Source organism: Alligator mississippiensis, chromosome 6 (assembly GCF_030867095.1).
Source record: "Alligator mississippiensis isolate rAllMis1 chromosome 6, rAllMis1, whole genome shotgun sequence".
Lineage (NCBI taxonomy): Eukaryota > Metazoa > Chordata > Crocodylia > Alligatoridae > Alligator > Alligator mississippiensis.
The window spans coordinates 51,884,689-51,900,129 of record NC_081829.1 but is presented as its reverse complement, the minus strand read 5'-3'; positions in this window follow the sequence as shown (position 1 = coordinate 51,900,129).

Below are 15,441 nucleotides of genomic sequence, written 5' to 3'. Positions count from 1 at the left end.
CTTGATATGTGTAGCCAGATGCAGTTCGGTTGCAGCCTTGGCTTTCCTGGTTTTCTCCCTACAGGTACAGACCAGTGCAGAGTTATCCTTCTTTCTGGTGATTTCTATTTTCCATTCTTTATAAGCCTCTCTTTTTTGGTGCAGGAGATGCATGAGTTCCCTGCAGAGCCAAGGGATTTGCTGGGCCCTTTTGCTACCTTTCCTCTGAGATAGGATGGACATCCCTTGTGCTTCCAGGATCACTCCCTTAAGGAGTGACTACTCCTCTTGGCCTTCTCTCCCTGTTGAGTCATGGTCCCTTAGGGCCTCAACAACAAGTATCCTGAGCTTATCAAAGTCAGATTTCCTAAAGTCAAGGACTTCTGCATTGCTGACTGACTTGCCAGCTTTGTGATGGATAGTAAAATTTATCAGTTCATGGTCACTGTCTCCCAGCTTTCCTTCAGTCTTTAGGTTACTGACTAGATCATCCCCTTTAGCCAGTACCAGGTCCAGCAGTGATTTACCTCTTGTTGGTCCACAGTCTTCTTGGATCAGGTAGAGCTCATCTACACATGTGAGGAAGCTTTGTGACTGTTTGGATTTGACCGAGTACTCTTGCCATGAAATGTCCAGGTAGTTGAAGTCTCTCGTGACAAGTATGCACCAAGAGTGTATAGCTTCAGCCAGTTCCCTGGTGAATTCCTGGTTGAGCTCTTGCTCCTGGTTAATCTTTCCCAGGTTGATTCAGGAGTACTTAGCAAACCATTTCAGAAAAATGAAACCGGTTTAACATTTTAAGCAGATTTATTTTCTCTCCTTTTGCCTGTTCTGTGAGTGTCACCAAATTCTGATGTTTGCCTTTTGTTCATAGGCTTATGTTGTTCCCTGTAACAATGATGTTATATATATTCTTATTTGAATTAAAAAAAACAAAACAAATGTAATTATTTTTATCTCAGTGTTTTGTTTTTTTTTCCAGAGACATAGATGTAATAAAAAATCATGAGGGACTTTAAACAACTCTAACTCTTCATTGGCTTCAGTTTCATCCCTGGATGATACACATCATGTTTGGAAGGGGTGAGGGACAGCTGTTCCAAGAAAATCAAGGTTTCTATTATGCTTCTAAGTAGCTTTTCAAGTTCAGCCCACATGCCCAGCAATTAAAACTAAACCTACTGGATGTGTTTGTCTATTTGGTGAACAACCCCATTAAAATTTTCAAACTGACTGATGTTTACCACAGCATGTCTACTCTCCACTATAAGACTATGCATATATAAAAAACAAACCTTGAAAGTATTAAAAAAATAAAACTACTGAGCTGGAAAGTAGTACATACTTCTGGGGAAAATAATAGCTGTAGGGGAAAAGAAACAGGAGAAAGCAACCATCTCAAACAATGCTTAGAATGAAATAATTAAAATTAATTAACATTTTCCGTGCACATAGGGGTGAAGTTAAAACTAGTGAATTTGTCAGGAAGACTAAGATGCAAAGACAAAAAGAAAGGAAACCTGAACAACTGTAATTTTACTGTAACATTAATCAAAGGGGAAAAATGAGGAAAAAAATTATATTTAATTTCAGTTCTTGGAACAAGCAGAAAAATTAGTGGTTTCTTTTGGCTTATAAATTTGTTTTATAATGTATTTTAACCCAAGTCAAGAACAAAAATAGCTTTTGATTTGAGTCAGCAAGATGCTAAAGTTTTCTGAAAGATTAAATGGGTAAAGGAAAATGATAAAAAAAAAAAAATGACTGAAGTCACACTTCTAGGTTCTACAATTTCTGTAGCTTTAAATGAGCTAGAGTTAAAAAGATGCACAAGCACCTCTGCCACCACTTCAGCTTTAATGAGTCTCATTGTTAAATCTCATTGCTATGCCCCCTTCTCCTTTCACCCACCCCCACCCCCTGCAGGGCTGGGCCACATCTCCTTCCTCTTCACAGGGCTGGATCAAGCTTCTTTTCCCTGAAGGGCTATTCTGGGAATGGCCTGCACCCTATCCTCCTACACAAAGCCAGATGGTGCCCACTGTGCCTGTCCAGAAGCTGGATCAGGAATACTGTGGATGCACTGGACACTGCCAATCCAGCCCACCAAGCAAAAAGTTGAACCCTACTGCTCTAGATCAACTTTTTGATGTTCCTGACCTTTCCTTTTGATAATAAATAATATCAATTTGAAATTACCATATTTTACATGAAATATTTAATAACCTATAGCTACTAAGAAAAGACAGCATATCCCAGTGAAGATCTAAGCAATTGGAAATCTTGTCTTTTGAATTATAATATACTTTGTATGACATTACATTAGACACCAGAAAATTCTTCACTGGAATGGGGGAGTAAGAGATTCAGGTATGGTTATTCTCAAAAAAAAATAAAAAATAAAATATATATATATATATATATATTTGAGGGTGGAGTATATGGAAAAAAGTAAGGGAATTAAGTTATTAATTTCAGTTTTCTAAAGACATACGCTCTTGAAAAATAAATACATTCAATGTTACACACACACACCAGCAGTTAGCATTGGGAGTTTGGCGTCTCCAACTGCTCATCCGGGAGAGAATGGGGGAGGGCGTGTACCCCCTGATGTGTGTGAGGTGAGCTGGGCTGGGTGAGGCCAGGGCTGTACCAGGCTGTGTTGGGAGCAGGGGCTATGCCCTTCTGCTGCTTGCCTAGCTGGGGCAGAGTGGGTGCAGGATGGGGCTGCTGTGCTGCCTCTGGACAAGTGGCACACAGCAGCAGGAGCCACTGCCCTACTCCCAGATGAGCCAAATCTCCATTCCATGCCCACCCTGCCCTGGCTGGGTGAGCAGCAGAAGGGCATGGGAGGGGGGGGGGGACAGCTTGTGCCCCCAAATCAGGGTGGGTGGCAGGGTGGGCAGCGGGGTGGGGTGGGGCAGGACAAAGGCTATGGGGTGACCATAGCCTCCCCATAGGACCTGCTGTCCACCCAGAGAGCAGCTCCAGCCCTGTCTGCCCCTCCCCAATCTGGGGGCACCCTCCCCCATGCTGTCATGCACAGCCAGGGCAGGGCGGGCACAGGACGGAGCCACAGCTCATCCAAGGGGGTGGGGGGCAGTTCCCACTGCTGCATGCTGCTTGTCTGGAGGCAGTGCAGTGGCCCTGTCCTGCACTCACTCCTCCCTGTCTGGGTGATTGGCCGAAGGGCATAGCCCCTGCTCCCAGGGCAGTCCAGTGCAGCCCTAGCCCTGCCCTGCCCTGTCCCACACAGATCCAAGGGCACACCACACCCATACCCTCTCACACAAGTGGCAGGAGCCACCAAATGAGCAACTTGCCCCAGCCCCTCCCTCACCACATGGGGCCTTGATGTGCCCCCCCACAGTTCTTCCCCCTGCCCTTCCACCACACCAGACTTACCAGCTGGCTACAGCTGTATTGAGCATCATAAAGAAACCAATCCCTCATTTATAACATTTTTCCTGTGGGAAAATTGGTTCAGAGTTACAACGTTTCAATTTAAGACGCAGTTTTCAGGAACCAATTGCGTTGTAAGTCTGAGTACTGCCTGTATTTCTCAATTCTCTCTCAAAGCATTCACTTAATATTGTAAAGTGTTGTTTGACTGTTGTGTCAGGCTAAAAAGATTACATTTACAGTCTTGATATTACAGATACAGCATATTAGACTATTTAAGGGGTCTTTTTACAGAAAAGGGTAAAATGCCCACTTATTCAAAATAAGATTGTACTAAAGAATATTGTACACAAATTCATATTCTTCCTCTCTCAAACATTAAGAACCAAATTTTATACCTAAGCCAGCTTCAAATAAAATTATTATAATTTATACCCATGTAAAGGAAAACATAATTTGATCCTAAGTAAAAGAAGGATGGTTTGCTGAGTTTTTATGATGTTTAGATCCCTGAAGATATAGTCACTCTCCTTCACTGATTGTTCCCTAAAAGGTTCATTATGTATACAATTGACTTAGGAAGAAGTGTTCACATATAAAGTAAGTAACTACTCATGTAGATGGCAAACTTTGAATAAATTGTTTAATAATTTAACTCACTTAAAATTTGTAATCATGTAGCTCATAATTTACTGCAGAATTTAATGCATTTAGCATTTCTTTTTGCTGCTGGCATGGTTCAGACAAAGTGTCCTCACATGATAGAATAGGGTGTTTTACTACATCAGTTTGGGGACACATTTATAACCAGGGGAAATCAGTCTTCTGATATGCAAAATATATCACTGTCATCATTCCTCCTAAGGATGTTCTTGTAAGGGTAGATTTTAAAATGCATTGACTAAAAATTATCCTTGGGCCAAGCATTAATCCTCCTCAAACATGAGAAGCTAGATTTTTCTTCTTTTTTAAAGCAGTATAACAACATAAATAACTGTTTGTTGTTTCATCCAGATAATAGTTACCTCATATGGTATATGTAGTAGGCCTGGGGTGTCTCAGGCAACCCATCACCCCCTAGCATTCTGTTGTGGAATGCTTTCCTCTCTCTGGCACCTGACATGCTCTTGCACTCATCTATCACACCTTGATGTTATAAATTATTTGTTTGGGAGATTATTTTCAACTGACCAGGATGCCAGTCCAGGAACTTCCCTTTAGTTGAAGGGCTCTCTCCTCTGCACTTGGCCACAGTACTGAAGCCATATTATGGCCCCAGGCAGTTCTGTGGAATGTAAGGCAGCCTGCTACCATAGTCTCCGAGTCGTAGGGTGGCCTGCTACCAAACACTCCTTTTCCCCTTGGCAATAATCACAGTATTACCAACCCTACTGTGTCAAAAATATAAGACAAATTCTTAAAAATCAGGAGATTTGGCATGTAAACTAGGAGATACTATTTTTGAAGTGCGTGTGTTGCAGGGCTTATTTGTGAAGGCATGGGGTGCTGTGGTATGTGTATGGGATTTGGAGCCTGGGGCAAGGGACCCACATACCCTGGCAGGATGTGGATACTGTGGGTCAGGAGTGAGGGGCAGTAGCAAAGCTGGGGGAACTGTGACTTGACAGCAAGAGGCAGACACACAGACAGATACAGACACACAGACAGCACCAAGCTGGTAAGTGCAGGGGAAGGGGCAGGGGAGGCAGATCATGGACCCCATGGTGAGGAAGGGAGTGAAACAGGGATGAATGGGGCCCCAGGGCCAGGGTGGGTCATATGACAGAGCCATGGGCAGTTTGTCCAAAGGCACATGGGGGGAGCATGGATTCCCGCACCTGCACACACCCTTAAAGGAGACATGGGGAGCATGTGCCTATCATGGGGCACTGGCATGCTGCAGGCTGGGACTCTGTGCCCTGCTGCTTTTGCCCTGGGACCTGTGCACTGGCTGGCCTGTGCATCCTCAGCCCGCCCAAGGGGGGCAGGAGTCACACTAGCATCATGTGGTTTCTGGGGCAAAGGCAGCAGGGCACAGAGCCCCAGCTCACAGCCCACCTCTGCCCCATGGGGGCACATGCCCCCCATACCTTCTCCAGGGGTGCGCAGGAGCCATGCTCACCCCCCACCCCCCGTGCCTCTGGACAAGCTGCACACAGCTGTGTTACATGATCCATCCCAGCCCCAGGGCCACAGTCACCCGAGCCCCTTCCCTACTTCTTCCCTTACTGTGGAGTCTCTATCTGCCTTGCCTCACTCTTTCCCTCTCCCCCCACCCCTTCACAGACTTACCAGCTGGATGTTCTCTACGTGCACCAGAAGAAAAAAGTCCTAAGATTTGAGGATAATATCACAAGATCATGAGTCAAAGTTAATTTGATTTAAGAATCAAATGTATTGCAACTTTTTCAGGAGCTTTGGCATTGCCTGAATGCCTTGAGTTGGCATTCATCCCACGATTGGGCAGTTAGCACTAGGGGCTATAGGCTCTACAGGTGGGATAGAGAAGGAAAGAAGGGAGGGGGTGTGGCGCTCTATGTCAAAGAGCAATTCACATCCTCTGCCAGCAAAATGGGGTCGGAGGAGGAGCAAGCTGAAGTGCTTTGGGTCAAGATACAAGGGGGTCGTGAGGAGAGGGATGTAATGGTGGGGGTCTACTACAGACCCCACAACCAAGGGGAGGAGCTGGACTGGGAATTTTTGGGCCAGTTTGCAGAAACACTTAAGGCAAGGGATGTTATTGTCATGGGTGATCTAAATTACCCCAACATCTGCTGGGAGGAGCAGTCAGCCAGGTCAGACCGATCCAGGAGGTTCCTGGCTGAGATATAGGACCTCCACTTAACCCAGGAGGTGCACAGTCCCACCAGAGGAAATGCTGTTGGACCTGGTCCTGGCCACAACCGATGATCTGGTAAGGGGGCTGTGGGTCCTTGACCACCAGGGTGATAGTGATCATTGCTTGCTGGAATTTATCATCCAGCGCAGGCTGCCAAAAAGGTGGTGTACACCTGGTGGAAAGGGGGGCGATCTCCAAAGAGGAGTATACCTTCACTGCTCGGGCCTGTAGGGGGCCTGTTAGGAAAGCTAAGGTGGACATAGAGCTAGGACTAGCATCCAAGATCAAAGATAATAAAAAGTCCTTTTTCAAATATATAGAGAGGATGAAGAAGGCACCAGGAAATGTGGGGCCCCTGCAAGATATGCTGGGCAAACTGGTGGTCGCGCCAGAGGAGAAGGCAGACCTCTTTAACAAATTCTTCACCTCCATTTTCTTGTGCAGGGACAGGGACTCCCCCACCATGATTCAAGATGGACTCGAGGGGAATGCCTCAAGACCTAAGGACCGATACTCTTGAGACCTCTGAGACCTTGGACCGATACTCTTTAATGTCTTCATCAGTGACTTGGATGAGGGAGTGAAATGTACTCTGTCCAAGTTTGCAGATGACACAAAGCTATGGGGAGAAGTGGACATGCTGGAGGGCAGGGAACAGCTGCAGGCAGTCCTGGATAGGTTGGACAAGTGGGCAGAAAACAACAGAATGCAGTTCAACAAGGAGAAATGCAAAGTGCTGCACCTAGGGAGGAAAAATGTCCAGCACACCTACAGCCTAGGAAATGACCTGCAGGGTGGCACGGAAGTGGAAAGGGATCTTGGAGTCCTAGTGGACTCCAAGATGAACATGAGTCGGCAGTGGGACGAAGCCATCAAAAAAGCCAATGGCACTTTATCGTGCATCAGCAGATGCATGACGAATAGGTCCCTCTATCGGGTGCTGGTCAGACCACAGTTGGAGTACTGCGTGCAATTCTGGGCACCACACTTCAAGAAGGATGCGGATAACCTGGAGAGGGTCCAGAGAAGGGCCACTCATATGGTTAAGGGCCTGAAGACCAAGCCCTACGAGGAGAGACTAGAGAAACTGGACCTTTTCAGCCTCCGCAAGAGAAGGTTGAGAGGCGACCTTGTGGCTGTCTATAAGTTCATCACGGGGGCACAGAAGGGAATTGGTGAGGATTTATTCACCAAGGCGCCCCCAGGGGTTACAAGAAACAATGGCCACAAGCTAGCAGAGAGCAGATTTAGGTTGGACATTAGGAAGAACTTCTTCACAGTTCAAGTGGCCAAGGTCTGGAACGGGCTCCCAAGGGAGGTGGTGCTCTCCCCTACCCTGGGGGTTTTCAAGAGGAGGTTAGATGAGTATCTAGCTGGGTTCGTCTAGACCCAGCGCTCTTTCCTGCTTATGCAGGGGGTCGGACTCGATGATCTATTGAGGTCCCTTCCGACCCTAACATCTATGAATCTATGAGTCTATAAGGTTGAGGAGGACCGGGTTAGAGTGCTACTGGAGGGGCTGGACGTGTTCAAATCAGCAGGTCCAGATGCTCTCCATCCCAGGGTGTTGAGGGAGCTAGCAGGGGTTATTGCAGGCCCCTTGGCATGGCTTTACAAGCGCTCGTGGTGCTCTGGCCAGGTGACAGATGATTGGAAGATAGCCAATGTGGTCCCCATCTTTAAAAAAGGGAGGAGGAAGGACCCGGGCAACTATAGGTCCATCAGTCTTACCTCAATCCTGGGGAAATTCTTTGAGAAGATCATCAAGGAGCACATGTGTGACAGGCCGGCATCGGGGATGATGCTCAAGGACAACCAACACGGTTTCATTAAGGGCAGGTCATGTCAGACCAACCTGATTGCCTTTTACGATCAGGTCACAAAAGCATTGGATTCAGGTGTCGCAGTGGATGTAGTCTTTCTGGACTTCTGCAAGGCCTTTGACACTGTCTCCCACCCCATCCTCATTAAAAAAACTAGGTGACTGTGGCATCCATGCCTACACGGTAAGATGGATTGTGAATTGACTGAAGGGTCATACTCAGAGGGTTGTGGTGGACGGGTCATATTCGACCTGGGGGGAAGTGGGCAGCGGAGTCCCCCAGGGCTCGGACCTTGGGCCCTCACTGTTCAACTTCTTTATCAGCCATTTGGACAATGGGGTGAAAAGCAACCTGTTCAAATTTGCTGATGATACCAAAATATGGGGAGAGGTGGGCACGTTAGCAGGGAGAGAGACAGCAGAAATACCTGGATAGGTTGCAGGGGTGGGCTAACAGAAACAGGATGCGTTTCAATACAGACAAGTGCAGGGTGCTGCACTTGGACAGGTGTAACCAGCAGCACACTTATAAGATGGGAAACTCCCTTCTTGAGAGCACGGAGGGAGAAAGGGATCTTGGAGTCATTATTGACTCCACGAAGAACATGGGCCGACAATGCGAGGTCATGGTCGGCAGGGCTATCTGGACCTTTTCGTGCATCCACAGGTGCATCTCAAGTAGGTCCAAGGAGGTGATCCTCCCCCTCTACGCGACACTGGTCAGGCCACAGCTGGAGTACTGTGTCCAGTTCTGGGCACCCCACTTCAAGAGGGATGTGGACAACATTGCGAGGGTCCAGAGGAGGGCCACCCGCATGATCCGGGGACAGCAGGGCAGACCCTACAATGAGAGGTTATGGGACCTGAACCTGTTCACCCTTCATGAGAGAAGGCTGAGGGAGGACCTTGTGATCATCTATAAACTCACTAGGGAGAACCAGAAGGGTTTGGGGGAGACCTCGTTTCCCCTAGTGCCCCCCCGGGATAACAAGGAATAATGGCCACAAGTTGTTGGAGAGTAGATTTGGATTAGACATATGTAAAAACTACTTCACAGTTACAGCGGCTAGGATCTGGAACCAACTTCCAAGGGAAGTGGTGCTGGCTCCTACCCTGGGGGTCTTTAAGAAGTGGCTTGATGCCTACCTGGCTGGGGTCATTTGAGCCCGGTTTTCTTCCTGCCCAGGCAGGCATTCAGACCTGAAGATCTGCAAGGTCCCTTCTGACCCTACTTCTGCGATTCCATGATATGATTCTATGATTGCTTTAAGCGTTGCCTCCAGACTCCACTCATAGCCACATCCATGGCTCAGAGGTATAAATGGTTAACAACATAAAAATGTAAACCCTTAATTTTGTATCTGTTAAACAGTCCCTTGCAATGTCCCCCTCACTTCAGTGTCTGCAGGGCTTCATTCTCCTCAGAGCACACAAACTCTTGTCCTCTATGTTCTGTGGAGCTCCTTCGCCCCATAGCAGAGAGTCCTATTCAAGCCCAAGCAGGACCAAGACAAAAAGCTCCTGCCCCTGCCATGGCTTATATGCCTCTGCCCCTCCCCTTTCCAGTCACGTGACCTAGGGTTTCCTTAATAGGGAACAGTAGTTTCCTATTAGCCTAACTAGCCTATTAACAGGTCTGCTCCTATCCTCTGCTGCAATTCTGCCACCCTCAATCAATTGCCTCTAGCCTTCACCCCTCACTACAGGATAGGGGCATTGTTACAGTATGTTAGCAAATAACTACACTGAAATTATTGACAAAATACATGGAACAAAAGGTATAAAAGCAATGCATGTAAATGCTTTTTAAAAAGTAAATACAAAAATCATTAAAAAATCTTGTAGCTAATTATATTAAAACTGCATATAGACTACAGATTTTTTTTGCATATATTTTGGTAGAAAATTATGCATTAAATTACAACACTACCCAAAATTGCTAAAATTATTATACTAAGTGAGCAAAGTCAGGAAACTCAAAATTCAAAGTTAAGACTGGACATATAACTAGAGCTTTGTAAATAATTTCTCTCTTTTTTTTTTTATTTTGTGCCCAAACCAAAAAAAAAAAAAAAAGTGGGGGTGAGGGGTTCAAATAAAATCAAGTGCTGTTTTTTTCAGAGAATTAAATGGGCTTTATTCTAAATATATATATTTTTAATTATTTACTTTCCAATTATGTTATTCATTGCATTTAGACAGTATTCAGAACCCTACTTAGAATCATGACTGGATAGTGCTGGGCTTTCTACAAATACAATAAATTCCACAATCCAACCCCCAAACAATACATTAAAATAAATTAACCAATGATGGAAGAAATGAGTACAACATCAGCTAAAATGGTGGCTGGCTGAGAGAAGATAAGCAAACCACATTAAGAATATCCACTAACATCCTATGAAAAGGGTGCTTGTAAACAGGCTAGCAAGATAAGCAACTTTGGAACTGCGAAGTTCAGGTCAGATAAATGTTTCTGTAGATAAAGTGGCTTCATTGTCTTGTACCACTGTTATAGAAGAACTGTGACAATCAGAATACCATAGTTTAGGCCAAGCCAGTGGTTTTAACCTGTGGGGTTTTAACCTGTCTGAGGGGTCTGCAAAAGGTGACTATGATTGATGAAAAGTATGTGACTATCCCAACAACACTTACAGTTCAAAGGGTTCTGCACCTCCGTTCAAAATTTCCAAAGGGGTTGAAATTTGAAATTTTTAGGGGTCCACAAATGAAAAAAAGGTTTAAAACTACTGGCCTAAGTTATAAAGCTGCATTTCATTTCCAAAATAGTTCCACATGCCTTCATAAACCCCCAGGATTTTAGCTTTACAAGCTATACATGAGGACTAGGCTTATCTGGGAACAGTGACGGTGGAATCAGCAGTGAAGGGTGGAGTGTTCCCCTTCCACACATCTGCTTCTGGGGGCATAGACATTGTGGAGGATCCCACCACCCCACCCACATCTACTGCTTCCACTGTTGCTATTCCCAGCTGAATCCATCCTGTACGCAGTCCAGCTGCAGTGGTAAGGATTGGCTTTGAAACTTTCTGTGCCCCCAGAACAGTGAGCACAGCATCAGTGGCAAGCCAAATGGTGGGGGAGGGGCAGGAAAGAGGAGAGGAATATGCCTTTGAGCACAGAGGGAAAGGGGAGAGGACTCATATACTTTGAGGACTTCGAAAAAGAACACAGGGGCTCTTGTTGCATGGTTCAGTCTGAAATGGGTGTACAGCACACCACCACATGCCTTCTGGTCTCCCACTTTCTGTGGACACTGAGCAAGAGGAAGAAAGACTGTAGAAACTGGCGATCACTACTTCCTTTCCCATCTATACACTTACTCTCTGCTCAACAGTGTACTTCACTTTCAGGCAAGAAAGCGTAAAGCAGCAAATTATTCAGAATATCATGGTAGTTTGGAGGGAAAATTTTAGTTGTGTTTTTGACCACATGTAACTATCTTCCATGAAGTTCTAAGAGCTGCCCTACAGCTGACGTAAAAATGGCTGGCTTGCTTTTGCCATCCAAAGTCTTTACTTCAGTTATACACACATGCACATATTTAAAAGTAAACCAGGTATTCATTATCCTGCATCTGCATCCACTCATTTGCCTTCCAACTAGGAAACTATTCCCTGAAGAATTTACAAGCTTCCTCGATTATTCTGAATAATACTAACTATCTCCCATGTTAAAAACAATGCAATTTTCACCAAAACATTTCATGTTAATCTTGATATAAAAGCCAAGAGAGAGATATTACCACATTCATTGCCAAACAACACAACCAACAATTCATCCTTTTTGTACCCCAAATCTAGATTTAGTCCAAAAGTACCAAAGCTAAATGAAAGTGATATGGAACAGCATGTTTTTTTTTGTTTTTTGGTTTTTTTTAATTTATTTTAAACTTGAGTGAGGGAAATGCCATATATTTTTTCTATACATAGTGCCTTGTCTGCAAGTTGCCACTTAGTGAGTTATATTGATTAGGGCTGTGTGAAGCTTTGGGTGGTGATTTGATTTAGAGGTGATTTGGTCCAATTCTGTGGCTGGATCTCCAAATCTGAATCAAGTCATGGGGCCAATTAAAAGGTCCAAATTGATTTCAAGCTCTCCAGATCTTCGGGAAAGATTCAGAGTGCTTTGATGATTCAGGCAGTGCCCAGTGGCTGAAACTCTGAGCTGGTAAGTACTAGGGGCAGGGGATGGAGGGTTGGGGGAGGGGACTATGGGGGGACCCCTGCCAGTCTCCATCCCATGCCTGCTCCTCGACCATCCCCGCCAACCCCTGCTCACTCCCCCAGTCCCTCCCATAGGTGTTCCAACAGCCCCAACTCCCTGATTTTTTTTTAAAAGCCCCAGTGCTCACTAGGTGCTGCAGGGCAGGGGGGCAATCCCTGCTGTTCCCCACTGCCCAATGCTACATAGGGGGCTCTTAATGAGCCCCCTGATCCCCCTCCTCATTTCCCCAGCCCTCCCCCATGGGTACCCTGCTCGGGCCAGCTCTGGCCCTTTAAGAAAAAAAATGATAAAAGTCCTGGGAATCACCACTCCTGCAGTGGCCTTGAGGCTTCAGGGGGCTCATGTAGAGCCCCCACATGATGCATGGCAGCAGGGATTGCCCCCCCTCCCCCCACTGGCAAGAGTGGTGACTCCAGGGTTTTCACTTTTTTCTTAAAGAGCCAGAGCCATGGATGGTGGGGCAGCCATAAGGAGGGCATGGATGCAGGGGTGGCGGACTCATGGCAGAGACCTCCATGCAGTGTGGGATAGTGAGGGGCAGCAGGGATTGCCCTCTCCCACCTGGCAGCACTGGTGAGTTGGAGCTTTTTTTTCTTAAAACAAGTGCCAGGAACTGGGGTGGGTGGGGCAGCCACTGCTGAGCTGGGAGGATGGGCCTGGCTGATTTGGAGATTCAGCAGCAGACAAATCTCTGAATCAGATTTGGCCGATTTGAATCAGGACAGTGAGCAAATACTAGCCACTTTACACAGAACATAAAAACTAGGCCTGTGCAAACTGAATCTGCTCAGCCAGTACAATATCAGCGAATCAAAATCAAACAACCAGTGTCTCCTTTTTTTCCATTTTATAATGATATTCACTCACAACTGATCCCTTTATGTTCCATCTCCTGTCATCTCCTTCCTCACACATTTTACAATATATGCCACTCTAAAGAACTCCATGTCTGCTATATTCTCTTTATTTCTGATCTTTATTGGTGGAAAATAATGTAAATGAGGAAATAGTTTTAAGGGAATTTTAGAGCAGGCTTGTCCAACATATGGCCCGCCAAGCCATTTTCTTTGGCTCGAGGTCCCTTGCTCAGGACAGGCAAGGAGTCCTGGTGCCTGCTCTGTGCTTCACGGTGGTGGTAGCGGGGCAGTGGCGAGGCGAAGTGGGCAGGGCTGGCCCACAGGCCCCAGCCGGCAGTGAGGGGAGGGGAGCTGCTTACCTCTGCAGGGCCAGGCTCATCACGTGAGCTGGGTCCTGCTGCCACTGCCCCGAGGGCTCCATGGCGTGGGGCTGCCCCAGCCACACCTGATTGGATGAGCTGGGGACAGTTCCTGCAACTTCTTCTCTGGCTCCACCCCTTGCCCCCGGTGTGCGGCCAGGGGAGCTGCATCATGGCCTGCACCCTGCCCACATGTGTGGTGGAAAGGAGGTATGGGGTAAGTTCCTGTGTGGAGCTGGGGGCGCCTTGGGGCGAGGTCAGGGCTGTGGGGCACGCGGTTGCTGGAGCTAGGCTGGGCAGGAGGCAGAAGGAACCTGGCCAAGTGCTCTATGTCTAGTCGCCTCCTAACCATACCTGATGGGTCTGACTGGGTTCTTAAAGATAGCAGGCATCCCATTTGCTGACTTTTACATCTCTATGAGTGAAACACATGCACATACACATACATACACACATGCATGCACACTGAAGTGTGTAGCAGTGAGCAGAGCCAGAACAGCTGTCAGGATCACTGTGCCTTTCTCACCACACACAGGGCTGCAGACTGGGGTGCTGGCCAGACTGGGGGCTCTGCATGGGTTCTGTCTGACTCACACCTCTGGCCCTGGCCCTGTTCCCATCCTGACACTTACAGCTGAATCCTGGCCATGAGTCCCTGGCTGGGCAGGGGCAGCCAGCCCCAGTCTCACACACCCCTCTCCGCTTAGGGCAGGATGTGGCCATTGCAGACTGGGCTCTCCACATGGGGCTGTAATGTGGCTGACTTTGACTTAGCCCAGCAGCACACAGCCAGGATGAAGCAGCAGGTGCCAGAATGGGGCCAGAGCCATGAGTCAGAGCAGGGCAGACAGAGCACATGCACCATCCCCAGCCTGGCCAGCACCCCAGTCCCCACCCCAGCCCACAGCCCTTGATCCAGTGACAAAAGTGCCATGCTTCCCAGCACATCCCAATAGCTGTTTTGGCTCTCTCTGCTGCAACACACATGTGCTTGGAAGCACACACACATGCACATGCATGCACCCACACACACAGCCCCAACCCCCCAGCTCCCAGATTCCCACCAATCTGGTACTTTTGCTTAAATTTTCTCCAGCTGCTGGGACACTGAGAGAGCCTATAAAATCTGGGACTGTCTCAGCCAATCCAGGATATATGGTCACCCTACCTATAAATAGTCTAGATTATTCTCAAAAATGCCCATATTTTGTTGCTATGATTAGTTTCCATTCTGGCTGATATCTTTTCCACATTTGATCTGTTGACTTGCATTATGCTTCTTTCATTCATTGAGAAGTGAGTAGAAGTGAAAGTGTTTATTTTAGTCAAGTGTTTGGTATTATTTCATTCTTGCTTTTATATTGTTTTTATTTTAGATTTTAAACCACATTTCCAGACCCATTTCATTGTCACTTCCTGCAACTTCACTGGTGTCAAAGGTCACGTGACATCACTTCCTGATGTGATGCCACTTCCCGCGAGGTCTTTGAATATGGCTCACCAGCCCACTGGGTGATAAAAAGTTCGTGATCTGGCCCCACATTCAAAAAGGTTGGACACCCCTGTTTTAGAGAAATAATTTTTCACTGTTTTGCCAAGAGCTACCTAACATCAAATGTCTTTATTAACAGCCAGTTTTGGCAGAGTTTTCACACGCTGCAACTTTCTTAAATATTCTGTTTTGGGGCTGAAATTTTCCACATAGGACACTGTCTTTTGAACGTGTGGTCAAAGTTCCTTCATTCCTTTTTCTAAGCCATAGAATGGTTAAAGCACACTGTGTGGGGAAAAGAGTTATACAACTCTTTATAGCTTTAAAAAGAACACTATTTTGTGCTTTTTCATTTATAAAAAAAAAAAAAAAAGGTCTTATTTTAATACATCTTTTTAACACTTGTGGCTTAGGAGACAGCTATTTGCAAGCTGCTTGCAACA